At 36.8% G+C, this 14,059-nt stretch overlaps 1 protein-coding gene across 1 annotated transcript in view; it reads left to right on the plus strand.

Annotated features, from left to right (window-relative positions):
* The first annotated feature begins 3,013 nt into the window (after positions 1 to 3,013).
* The window catches only part of LOC102069276 (uncharacterized), a 142,881-nt gene continuing 131,835 nt past the window's right edge, over positions 3,014 to 14,059 (plus strand). Inside the window, exons 1-2 of the mRNA XM_074541270.1 lie at positions 3,014 to 3,079; positions 4,487 to 4,824. The gene's annotated coding sequence lies outside the window, so the exon portion shown is untranslated. The remainder of the gene's footprint in view (positions 3,080 to 4,486; positions 4,825 to 14,059) is intronic.

Genomic DNA, 14,059 nt, shown 5'->3' on the forward strand with positions numbered 1-14,059 from the left:
TGTTGGACATCAATCTGATTTTTTAACCCTGCTCTCTATTGGCATTGTGGCCATCCCATTGTCAAGGTGGAGATTTCTGATTAGCAGAGTTGTAAAGATAGCTGTGTGTGCTGGGAGCTCTTTTTCATGGGTTTTGCTGGTACTGGAGTTGGGAGGAGGCACAGACAGGACAGCTAAAAACAGCTGACCAAAGGGGTGTTCCAGACCCTGTGGGATTATGCCCAGCACATAAACTAGGGGGAAGATGTAGGAAGAAAGGATGTTTGGAGCAATAGTGTTTATCTTCCTGAGAGCTGTTAGGCACAATGGGACCCTGCTTTCCTGGGGATGGCTGAACACCATGGGAAGGGGTGAAATCAACCCACCATTTTATTCTTCCCAATCCTACCAGGGGAGAGTGAGCAAGTGGTTAAGTGGTGCTTAGTTGCCAGCTGGAGTTAAACCACAATAACCTGCACTGACAGGTGAAGTAATTTGGTGAGACATTTTAGTGTCATGGCAGGTGTAAGATGGAATTCACTGTACTAGCATTCTTTATCTGCAGTAGATAAAAAAATAAAATATCACTCATAAACAAATGAAGAGCAAAACTGTGATCTGTATTAAGATGGTTGGGAAACTAGCAGTTTCAAAAACAGCAAGAAATTAAACCAACTCAGGATTAGAGGGATGGCTAAAAGAAGGCTATAATTAGGGAAAAGGGTTGCTGTCACTGTGTACAGTCTTACTGCTCTAGTCAAAACTGGGCTCACCTATTATTCACATAGGTAAGTTTGACTATAGCATGCTGAATAATAAGTGTTCAGCTGGATTTGGAACAATCAGAGTGAATATTTTTCTTGATATAGGATGTTTTTACCTGTACAAAATCCCAAGATTTCTCTTGGGTGTACGTATGCGTAGTCTTTAATGGTGCTTAAATCAGATTTTATTTATGCCTACATCTGTACATTAGAGAATTGTCTGAAATCCACTCAAAATGAATTTTGATGGAATTTATTTTCCTTTTTTTTTTTTATATTATACAAAGGACACCAGTATTTATCAGAATTAAGGGCAGACTTTTTTTTTTTAATCTGCCAATGCAATCATTGTCTCTGGCACTTGTTCTACTGCATTTTTTGCAGGTAATAGAAACAGGGGGAGTTAATGTGTTTAATAACAGAGTGCATCATCATCCTAGAGGATTGCCATCAAGGCGGTGAACGTTAGAAATGCATGGGTTTTCCATGTACATCTTAACACTGCATGTTTTTCCCAAGATGCAGGAAAGTACAAGATTTTCTAGAGAGAAAAAAGTTGGCAGTAATCTCCAGGGATAGTAAGTGAAGAAAGAATGTGTATGTGTTTTGTGCCAGTAACATTAAAAAGAGGTTTGCTTGCGCTTGAATACTGCTGAAAGATGGCCACTAATCCTAAAGTACTTCACTGATTTTTATACAGCAGCTGAATGTGGACAATGGGGCTCTAAGCCACCTGAGCAGCTTTCCGCTTTTTACTGTGTCCAGCATGACCAAAAAGGCACACAACAAAATGAAGATAAGTCATGTAGCTGGCTTGATGCTAAAGCACAGTCTAAAGAATGGAAACAGTCACTGGTTTTACAGTGTTAATTACCTGATGGGATTTTCCACTTCCCAAGTGTGTAAAAGAGTTGTTTAAAAGTGAAGATGGAGAAGGGGAGGAACTGGACAAGTGTCCTAATAGGAGTTTTTTCTATACTTTTTGTGCTACCCACAGGCAGCTGTGCCACATAACAGATACTGCAGCAAGTGAGGGATTGAATTAATGATATTCAGCAGAGGCAGAAGGGAAGGGGATGGGGGAATGACATAAGATCTGTGGGGACCTCTGTATGTGATGGGAACTCCATAGGCAGGGCAGAGACAGGTAAAGGAGATGAGGTGTCATCTCAGCATCTAATGAACAATTTACCATTAGATCTCAGGATCTAATGAAAAATTAATTCATTTACCCTTCAGGATCCTGTGGAGAAAATTATAACAGATAACATCAGTAAGGTTTCAACTACAAACTGCATGCATGCAGAGGGCACCCTGAATTCTACTATCTCCTAGAGTTTGGGGTTTGATTCTGAAATCGCTGTAAAATAAAGCTCTAAAAAAATCAATTGCTAATATTGGATTTCATTAAAGTAAAATTTGTGATAATATATTAAAAGAACCTGCTTTTCTATCAATATACAGTAGATATCTGAGGATATAATCTGAACACTCTATTTAATAAATACTTTTAAAATCATTCCTACAGTAATACAGAATCATAAAATCTTTCACATATCATGCCTATGCTATATACCATAGAGGAAGTAATAAAACACAGATGCAAAATGACAGACTACAACAAATGAAGTTTGAACTGTCAAAACAGATGATTTATAGGACCTTTTAGTAAGCTTTCCAAATAATGAAGAATAAGCATCTTTCAGTAATTGTGTTTTCAGAAAAGGCAGCTTTTTAGACATCTCAGAATTGCAGCTTCCAAAGAAAAATAAAATCAAATTATTAATGAAAACATGTACTTTTTCTGTCCAAATTAAAAACAAGGAAAAAAGAAACAAAACCCAAAAACCTGTTCTAATCAAAAACATTCCCTAACCTTAAGGGAAGGGAAAATCTTCATTTTGTATGAGTGCAAAATGAAAAATGTCTTGAAAAATAATCCCCACGTGCTGAGACATGACAGGCTCTGAAATGATGTTTGATGACTAAATGACATCCTGTGGAATCTTGCCAGGTTTTTTGCAAAAATCAGCATTTTTCTGAAATAATAATGAGATGTAGCTGTCAGGTAAGACAAGCTCAGTGTGTCATCAGAGAAAATGACAATTGCAGTTATGTACATTACGTGGTGTTTGCTTGGAAGTCTTTTCACTCATCAGCAAGGAGAGTGGAACTCTAAAAGCACTGCAGAACTGAGTTTCTTACCAGCTTTAGAAAGATTTTTCCATCCTTTGTATTGTCATTTAATTAGAGGCTTTTCTCTTTGCAGAAATGAGGTGTGCCACATAAAGTATGACCCAGTAATGAATGAGCTGCCAGACAAATTGACACAAAAGGTGATCCTCTTGCACTAATTTTTCTGAGCTATTGAATTTAATATCAATTCCTATTCAGGTTGCTTGAAAGCAAAGCTGAAAACCACTTCCCACAGCTAACCACTTCACTTAGCTTTGGATATATGAAGGTACAATCTGTATACATGATTGAAAGTTATTTTCCCAAGTACTTTATAAATAAATACTTGCTTTAGAAACCAAGCCAGGCAAAACAGCTGGGTCATATTCAGTTTTCACTCACAGGTGCAAAATCTTCCTAATCTCTCTTTTCATCATCAAAGAACTTATCCCTAGTGCATACTCTATTTTTGTGTCTTCTTTTTATCTCTCCCAAGTAATTCAAGGACTGCATGATAGTTTTTCAGTCTAATAAATCTTACCAGTTGAAAGCTTTTGACATATTATTTCACTCCAGGTGGAATCTCCTCTCCAAGTATACAGTGGGGATAAGTTTTCCTCTATGTTTCATGCAGTAATTTTTTTATTTTTATTTTTTTGCTTCATGGAAAAAAGCTCTTCTTGTCCTCTTGTAACTCTGCTTTCTACATGCTCCCATTTATTTTTTGGTAAGAAGAAATTGAACCAGAAGACATGATTTCAATGCAGTGTCACCAATGTGTTGTGGTACAGACTTGTTTGATGACATGATAGTAATGCTTGAAAAGTCACTCTTTGCTTCCATACCTATTCATTTGAATCCCATTTTGTCTTCATTTCTAGCATATAAAAGACTACTGTCCTAATTTATACTCTTTTATAAAAAAAATTATTTGGAAGTCTTTTATATCTTTATCTATATCTATATTTTATGGCTCAATTTGCTTTACCCATTTTCTAATGAATCCTATAATTTTGTAGATTTCTGTATTGTGACCTGTTTATCTTACTATGAATTTTATTAGTACTTCTGCAAGTGGTTAATATGTTGAACAAGTGAACAGACTAGACCCAGAAAACCGGATTCTTATCTATATCTCAACTTAATCTGCAACATTTTATCAGAAGCCTCTTAAGAGGGTGGTGAGAGATTATTTAATATTGTTTAAAAAGCATGTCTCTGCCCCTCTGGTCTCATTCACATTCTCATGTAAAATAGAAACATTCTGGGTTGTATTTGATCTGGAATGTAATAATGTTGTGAATATCTTCAGATACAGACTCATATTCACTTTATCAAGGGAAATAAATGCAATCCTTCAGTATTTCTGAAGGATTTAATTAGAAATTTGGATTTAATTTGAAAGTTAGATTTAATTTGAAATTTGAGGCAACTGTTCTATGCCAAACGTCGCCTCTCTGTCAGAAATATGAAAGTGTCTGATTCAAGTCCCTCCTTTACCTGCTGCATGGCAGTTTGAAACCGGAATTTCCTATTGTTCCACCTTTTTTTTTCTACTTTTCCTTCAGAATTGACCTGGGAGCCCAGGACCCTGTGGGAGGTAACTGCTGCACAGTTGGCAGAGAGCTCCTGATATCCAGTACAGACACGATTCATCTTCAGTGAGCACGTCTGAAACTGCAGCTTTATCTGACCCAAGTATGATATCCAAAGGAGACCAAGTGGGATTTCTAGAACTTATCCAGCCTGTGGAATGTGTATCAAACAACATAAAACACTTTATGAAGTTTATAGGTTCATCTTTATTTATTTTTTACTTCAGATCAGAAATGAGCTTTTAAAGCTAATATTCTGATCATCCTGATTTTCCAGCCTGGTGTTGAATGGTGATGCTATAGAACACAAGGTGAGTTTTTGTTTATATGACAGTGAAGTATTTTAAAAATTCTATAGCACCACACACAAGATGACCTAATACTTAATGGCTGTTTAATCTGTTGAAATCAGGGTAGAGCTATGTCAAAATAAAACATGCTGAAATACTTACACTACATCTCAGGTCTCTGGCCTGAGGTGCTTTTTTTCTAGATAAGATTTTTTAGATTCGTTGCCTGCTGTTTTCTAATGTCCATATTACCACCTTATTGCCATACAGTCTCCTGATGTAGTCATTCAAGCATGTTTTTTATATTTTGGCTTACATGGAAGTAAATTTTACCAACTGACATTGCAGAAACCTTACCAAAATCTCATCTATACAAAAATAGCATTTTTCTACACTTCATACTGTTAGAAAAGAGGTTAAAATCAATAATATGTAAAGACCACCTTCCCTTTTAATACAAGTTTTATCAGTCATTATATGAAGCTTTCAGGTAGTTGGGGTTTGGAGTTCTGTTTCCTAGTGATTTTATTCAGTTACTATTTGATCTGCAAGACACTTATTTTCTTTTTTTTTATTTCTCCCCTCCTGTACCCGGTGTTTTACCCCAAAAATTATTTTCCATCCTTGCTATGAATAAACCAGGGTGGAATCAGACTCCTCAGAACAGCTTAAGTGAAGTGTATTGTAGGGTGGGAGTAGAAATGTTACAGCTAATAAATTATCCATAAGTATTTCAGCTTTTCTCAAGGCATATTCCCATGTGAAAATAAATATTGATTATTTTTAAATTAATCATTTTTCAAAGGATCTTGTTTTCATCTCTGTGAGAAGTCAGATGCTTCTAATTAAACCAGTTTATAATATGCTTCAAATTTACCAGAAGGGATTAGCATAGCTTTTATAGCTCAATTTTTGTTAATAGTATTTCCAGTCAAGGTTTCTGTGATTTCACTAATAACTGACTTTTTAATAGTCATAAATCTCATAAGGTTTTTATAGATATACATTTAACGTAGAGGAAGGTCACAAAACTTTTTCCCAAATGAAATAGCAGGTGAAGAATTTGAGGTGACGCCTCAAATATTTCTGCAAGCAAAATAAAACCAGGCAAAAAAAAAAAAAAAAAACACCCCCAAATCATTGTTGCAATCCATTAAAGGCTCTAATAAAATGTAAAGAATTTCTGAAACAGAATGAGCAAAACACTGCATTCTAAACTCCACTCTTGAACAACCAATGATTTGTCAGAGGGATCTTAAGCAACAGTGTGGATAGGATATCTATAACTGTGTCCACTTCAGTGTTTAATATTAGATAAGGAGTCTTTTTACAATTGTACTTCAGTTCACCCCCAAGTGTTTTCAGAATGCTCTAACACAATTCTTTCCCAATAGCCCTGAATTGATAAGAAGTGCTGTCCTGTCAGAGCACAGCTAATGAGCTCTGAGCCCTAATGGGCATTGGCTCACAGGAGCAGAGGGAGGTTAGTCAGCTATGATCCCTTCAAATATATAGATATTTTATACATATATTATATACACATATAGATATGAAACATGGACTGCTGGTCTTCTGCAGTGAATGATTCACTCTACAAGTTTCACTGCCACTGTGCCATGCTGCTGGCTAAATGAGACATAGTCTATGTTCATCCTCTTTGTATTGATGTATTTTCTACTGCTTTAGTGATGGCAAGCACGTGTCTCCTCTATCTCATATGACTCAGAGGGGATCTGAAAGGGGACACAGAGCTTTTAAAGAAAAACAAGAATTTTTAGATCCAGTGATCTCAGCTGGATTGAGCTTCAGAAGTATCAAGGACACCCTAAGGCAGATAAAAATAGAGTGGATATTTGATTTGATGCAGCTATTTTAATTCCAATATCTGATAAGAATGTTATGTTTGAACTGATTTCTTTTCTTCTTAGTAAATGCACATTTCACTGATTTCAGCAGAGATTACATGACAAGGTCAGAGATCAGCCTTCATCCAAAAACCACTTCTGCTGTGAATCTGGCACATTCAGTTCAAGATTTCTACCCCAGTAAACAAGCATGTTTTAGAATTTTTTTCAACCTGCCAGTTTTACAAATTGGAATTTTAAACTAATGCGTAGTTGTCAAGCATGTCAAGGTGGAATAAATTCACTAGGGAAGAACAAAAGTATAATTTATTGACTGCAGTGTTTTCCAAATTATTTAAATGTTATTCCTTTCCTGTCTCTTGTCTCTGAACTTACTATACTATACCCTACTGAGGATGAAAAATACAAGGTTGTAGCAAGCACCTCCATACAAATGAGTAAATTTGGTTTATTATTCAGAAAAGTGAAGGACACTAGAAGGTCTTGCTATTCCCAGAAGTAAACCCACATGTAGTTTGATGTGGCTTCCCCTGTCTGTGATTATGACAAAGAAAGCATGAGAAACCCATTATGTTTGAAACTGGTTCCAGTTTAAGTCCTGTCTAAGAACTGGCAAAATGACAAAATGCAAGTGCTAGTTCTTCCTAAGCTGGCAACCTGTGCCTGCTCTCCTTCTGCCCATACAGAGATCCATCTTTCTCTCATTTTTTGCCTGTGGAAACTGACCTACTGGAGCGCTCCCAACAAATGCCAGATGTAATAGTTCACAGTTTTCAGTTCCTTGACTCTAAACCCAGCAGTCTTCCAGTGTTTTCCAAGCTTGTTTCACCCCACTTGCTGTCCTTGGTAACTTGGACCTGGCATCTGTTACATGTTTATTTATTCATTTTCAACTCTACTTGGGAGATTTTGTTTCATGGCTGAGCACATTTTTCTGCATTTCTCATCTTATTGGTCTGCTGCCCAAATGCACTATATTTCCTGGAGTTCTTTCAGCCTTGTTCACCAGTTTTGGGCTAACTGTTTCAAGGACTCTCTACACAAACTTTAGGTTTGTTACCCTGTTAATTAAAACTATCAGAAGATGAAATACTTCTTTGATAAGGAGATTGCTAGTATCACTAGATATTCAGAAGAAGATGGAAATAATGAAAGGTAGAGAATCCAGACAGGATGCAATAAATATTTACCCATTCTGTATCTTATTATAAAATTTATATAGTGGTATATTCTTGTGCAAATATTCTTTGAAAAATATTTCTCCTCAAAGCATTCCCTTTAATAGTTTTTGCCAGTTTTAAGCAACTCTTCAAATATGTGTTATCCATTTGGGTCTTGTTTAGTTTATCTTTTTAGCCATTACAGACCTGTTATGTTCAAGGAATAAACTTGGTTTAGAAATAAGAGACAGGCTAATACTAAGGGAGGAAAAAAACCTCTGGTTTTTTTTTTGCCTGAAAATTCTGCAGATAATGACAGAAAGCAATTGCAAATGCTTTTTTTTTAATTATCATATTTTTGGTTCTGAGAACAAAGCAGAATGTTGCTGCCTTATAAGACACGTGTTTGTAGGAGATGCCAGAGCTAAAGCAGACAGTATGCTCACTGTCAGTGAAGCAAACTTTGAAGGGAACTGGATGACCACTATGTTTACTACATGTTCTGCCAACTGTGCTGCAAATTAATGTACTGAAGACTGCTGGGCAGAATGATTTGCAGATTTTCAGTGTGAGTGTGAACTGCCAGCATAAATATAGGTTTATAGATCAAACGCTTGGCAGTGCTGAGAACATTGAGAGTGATAGCAGCTTGCCACAGAAGGAAATGGTTTTTTGTGTGACCTTCCAGACATCTTCCATGTAGATTTGCACAAACCAAGTCTCAGAATTGATGATATCAGCCACAAATTCAGTAAGAAATGTGTGTGTGTTTATTACTGGAGGGTAAAGGACATCTTTGCATCTTCACGGCAGGTTGTTCCCTCCCTCTAAAAAAAATGTTGGTTTCTGTGTTCCAGCTCCAATTCTCAAAATAGCTCTGAGAAACCAGACTTGATAAGAGCAATAGCCATTGGAGCCTGTGTAAACCAGCTGAGAAGCTATGATGTTGATAATGAAAAAAAATTTGAATTTTGGCCCAATTTTTTAGGGCATTGAGGATTCTCAGTTTCTCCAAGATCTGAGGACAATCAGCATTTTTTTACAAAGAACTCAATACCTTGCAGAAATAGTCTCTGAATGGAGTCCAATGAGATGTCCGGAATAGATAATTTCATTCAACAGATAATAAATAATTGATAATTTTTGGTTACAATAAAACAGATGCTTTCTGTCTGGTCACTAACAACCAAAAAACTGTGAGCTGAACAAAGCTTTATTGCTTAAAGAGTAGGAAAATAGAATGAATTTTTAAAATTGCCTTCCAGTTCTTTTTAAGATACCAGAGATTGTGGGGTATGGGCTTTTCTTTTTGACAAGTATTAATATAAACTGGAAATGCTCGACTATGATACCATATTTTAAATTGCTGTTTATTCAAAGAGTGTGATTAAAAAGCAGAAGAATGTGGCATCAGTTAAAAAGAAATAGTAACTTGGAAAATTGTTTGCCTTTCTTTAGAAATTATTTGCATTTATTTTATATTTTTTTTGAATAATAAAATAAAAATATCTAGGAATAAACATTGTATAAATTTTAAACAGCAGAGCATTCTACATATAATGGCTTCCAATCTCTACCCCACCCTCTGCAGAGTCTTCAATACCTAATCTCTAGTGTAATTACAAAAGTACCAATATTGATTTGTTTTCTGTGCTGATGGATATGTCAGATAACATTTTCTCTTAAGTCAATACTCAATTTTTGAAAACTCTGGTAATGGAAAACTAAGTAATTTTTAGTATCATTTTTGCAGCTCATTATTGGTGCTAAGCACAACATACTGTTTCACTGTGTAACTTGCTGTAAGATAGGAGATGGAGTCCATTTAAAATACTTTCTTTTTGCTTTAGGAATTATTTTAGAATACTTTCTTCTTGCTTTTTGTTTTTCTTTACTACATGCCGTAGTAAGCAGTTGCAGCATTAGGAGCAAATGCACTCTTTTAGGTACTTTTCTTCAAGTTGGGTGCAGATAGAGGGCACTGGAGACACTGGGACCATCAGGTGGCCCTGGAATTTGCATAAGAGGAGAGTTCTTTGATTCTGTTTCATGTTTATTAATAGACCTGAGAGCTGCAGTAGCTTGTCATGAATTTCAGCAATATGGGACATGGACACTGTAACACAAACATGAGAGAAAGGGCAAAATATATGAACAGCTGGTTGAATTTCACTTCACCTTGGTACTGAGAAGATGGTACTTTTTAGATTCTCAAGCACTTGCTCTTCAATATGCTGGTTAAAAACCCTTAGAATTGTAGAAGTATGGCTTAAGATTGGGAATGATTAATTGATATTAGGTGGAGACAACAAATTAAAACCTTGTGCTTGGAAAAAATTGAATGAAATGGCTAACTGCTAACTAACATCTGAAGTTTGAAGCCACACATGGAGAAATACAGGAGAGAGCTTTACATAAAGCAATAGTTTTTTTGCTGAGAATATAATATTCACATTGCTGTCACAGTGCTTACAAAACAATGTAGTAATCTAATGGTAAGCCTTGATGCATGGTAATTCTTTCCACAGCACTGATTGCTGTTATTCAACTCAAAGAGTACTAAGCAAATTTCTTGGGTTCTCTGGGTGTGTTTCTGTAGAAATTTAAGCTCCAACCAGAGCCTGAGGTTTAAATTTTTTGACTTTGTAATCAAGATGAAATCTGGCCTGTGGGATCTCAGGATCTGAGTCCTGAGATGCTGGGCCACCGAGACCACCCTTGGGGGGCCTGGGAGTCCTGGAATGTTGCCAGAAGTGTCTGGTGGCAGGACTTTGACCCTACACGGGAGACAACACCTGTATGAAGATAAGAGGACTTCACCGGGGTGAATGGCGAAAAGATTAGCTAATTAGAGGGTGAGACACAGGGTTTAGGATTTATGTACAGGGGGGTTTAGAGGAGTAAGATGGAGGAATTGGGGTGTGTCCTGTCCTCCTTCTTCTTCCTCTTCTCCTCCATCTTCTTTGGCCATGGTGGCACTTTTGGATTGGTTATTACTGAGAGTGCACCCGGCAATGAGAATAAACGGTATTGGGGAAAAATGATAAATATTGTACACGTAACAATGGGTATAAAGATACGTGGCGGTCCGGAGGACAGCACAGTGTGCTCATGGCTGACTGCTGAGCAGATCTCTGTTCGGCTGAAAGAAAATCTTTTAGATAAACAATTAATAAACATAAAAACCGAAAGAAGAACTGAAGCCTCTTCTCGTCCTTCGATACGCGGGCTGCCCCAAGGCCACCTCGGGCCTTTCCAGGCCCCTCAAACAGCCGAGATAAACCGGACACTGCCCAGTGTTGGAGCAGAAACTGTGCCAGCAACATCACACAATGCAAGGCCTGTAAGCAGAGCTGAACTGGGACAGCTCCAGCAGTTCTGATTGTTCTTTCCTTTTCAGACTGCTCTTACTGTTGTTTCGCTCACTCTTCCTGTAGAGGAACATGTTTAAAAGTTCTCAGCTTGAGAAAGAGCAACCTGCCAGCTAAAAAAATTGTCAGGTGCATATGTGAGAGCTCATAACATGCACCGTGTCACAGTGGAGTTGAATTTAGTTCAAGCAGATGTATTCAGTGAGAGATATCTGCTCATGGGTGTGCATAAAGGAATTTCCCAAGTTGTATTTCCTACAATTCCTAAGAATTAAGTGATGTCTATACAGGAAACCTTATTAAATCAACAGCTAGCAAGTTTTGTACTGTATTTTTACTTGCGAGTGCATGGATAGGAGAGGAAACTGGAAAGTAGCTTGATATTATAATTATTTTGAGCAGTAGAACAATTCCATAACCTGGAATTCCATTGACCCATAAAATAAAGTTCTGCTGTCATGAACATTGTGAGACACAGTCTTGGTCACTCACTAATGACAAAGCGTTTAAACTAGGATCAAAACAAATTCCAAATATTCAGAGACGTGTACATGCAATTATTTGTGAGAAGATGGTTTAACAATTTTTGAGTTTAGAGATGATTTTTAGAAGGTCACAAGGAGGACAAAGACAATAGTAGAATGTCAATCTACTAAACATTTCAATTGTTTCTGCACTAATTTGAGAAGGGAAATAAACAGGAAGAGCTGAAATCTTAATTAATGATCACAACAGTGTCTCAATTGGCATATGAGACACTCAGTGGGATAATTCACATGATTAGAATATTAGTGGATATAATTTGCTCCAGAAACATCTGCAAGGTGGGGAAAATAAGAGAATGTATAGCTTTGCATGGCAAATAGGTCCATAAAGAGATGATACACGTGTTCTGGGTAAGCATAAAATGTTCAAATCAGAAGTGAATCACCAGATAAGGCTTATCTCTTGGGAGGGGAAAAGACCTTTTACTAAGAAAAAAAAAGCAAAAGACAAAGATTTCCATAGTACGAATTATGGTAATAAAAATATATTTTAGAAAATAGATAAAAGTCTCATAATTTACAGCGCATTTAATGTATAAAATGGGGAGGAAGGGAATGAAAACTAATTTGAATTATAGAAAATATTTAAAATACCAAAAAGCTTGAGAATTACTGTGAAAAGAGAGTGGTTACAGTTCCCTGTGACTAAGAAGTTGAGTTGTTAAGTAATACCAAGAGCAATAAAAAAGTATTAGGCCTTGTGGGTACAAAATTTAGAAGATAAAATACTTAGGGCCTGTTTCTAAGTTCCTTCAAATTAACACTTAGAACTCAAAGTAAACTTCTTGTACTCTTTTCTCAGCATCAAGTTTTTTATTTAATCAAGTTCAGTTTTCAGTTTTCTTGCCTTCAGACCTTTCCCTTGAGGAAGGGGTGTAGATCTGGGAAGCGTGTATTAGCTTCTTCATACAGGGGCTTGTAGAGGTACCTGTGTCTACCAATACTTTGTTTGCTGAAGGCGCTAAAAGCTCACAGGGGCTCAAGGGAAGGCTGGACAAATCTTTGGAGGAGATAAACACGGTGACGAGATAAACACGATGATGGTGACTGCATAGTTTAAAAGATATATCTGGCTCAGGAAATCCTTGTACTGTTTGGAACCTGGAAGGCAATTAAAAAGTGCTACCAGATGTACATCCCCATTCTTTCCACTTGTGTCATGGAGACTGCTGCAAACACTGTCCTGGTTTGGATGGTCCTTGGTGCAACCTTGCATTCCTGGGAGCCTGGAGCCCCAGCTAGGGGATGCTCCTCCTGTGGCAGGCAGGACAAGTGGAGCCGGTGGCTCTGCTGTTCCCTAGCACATGTAGTGCGTCAGAATGGTCACAGAACTGGGAAGCTCTGGTTGACTTCCACAGCAAGGCAAAAGAAATTGAATGATCCTAAAGGAAACAAAATGGGGCCCTGCCTGCAAAGGGCAGTGTAAGTTCTTTCCTTTGTCTGTTTGTATGAACCTCAACAGGTCACCCTTTAAAAAAAAATAGTATAGAAACATGTCTCTTGTATACTCTTCTTGAAGGAGGCAATAATTCAGTCTTAATTCCATCAAACATCTACTTTTTATTCCCATTCAGTATTTTCAGTTCATAACACTCAGGTTTTAATGAAATAGGTAGATAATGGCAACATTAGGCTAAGCAAGCATATTTGTGGTTGAATTGGTATTGAATTAATTTCTTTAAATTTTATTTGTAGCATTTTATTTCTTCCTCAGCCTACTGACATTACTGTTTGTACAGCAGGTTGTTAACAATTGGTCTGGGAACATTTGGAAAATGTTAGATATTGTGGAGCAGATATCAACCTAGCAACATTAACTTATGTCCATAAATTTGGATTTAATGAATTCTGTCCCTTCAGATTCTATCTTATGGTGTGACTATTCTTAGTTTATCCTTTGTTGTATTATTTAATTTTATGCATAATGTCTAAATATGCAACATTCTAAGAAATTAACTTCAAACCCATGTTACAAATTGAAGAGTAGATGTTGTATATTCATTATTGTCGCCCCTTTTCCTGTTGTGTTCTGCCACTGCAACACAACAAAGCTCAAGTTGCCTAAACAAACACTGATTCATATCAGAGATAATCCATCAGGGATACAGAAGGAAAGGCAATAAAGGGCACCATGTTTACTACAAGAAATTACAAACACCAATTTTAATATCACCATTAAAATCTAAGGTCTATTTTATGTGTGTGTGCGTGTTATCATGCATAATGTGAGACTAGTATGTTGTGTGGCGTTCCTATGAATCTAGTGTCAGAACAAGCAGGAACGGCAAACTATGTCCTCTAAGCTTTTTGTAATA

This window comes from Zonotrichia albicollis, chromosome 5 (assembly GCF_047830755.1).
Source record: "Zonotrichia albicollis isolate bZonAlb1 chromosome 5, bZonAlb1.hap1, whole genome shotgun sequence".
NCBI classification, from domain to species: domain Eukaryota; kingdom Metazoa; phylum Chordata; class Aves; order Passeriformes; family Passerellidae; genus Zonotrichia; species Zonotrichia albicollis.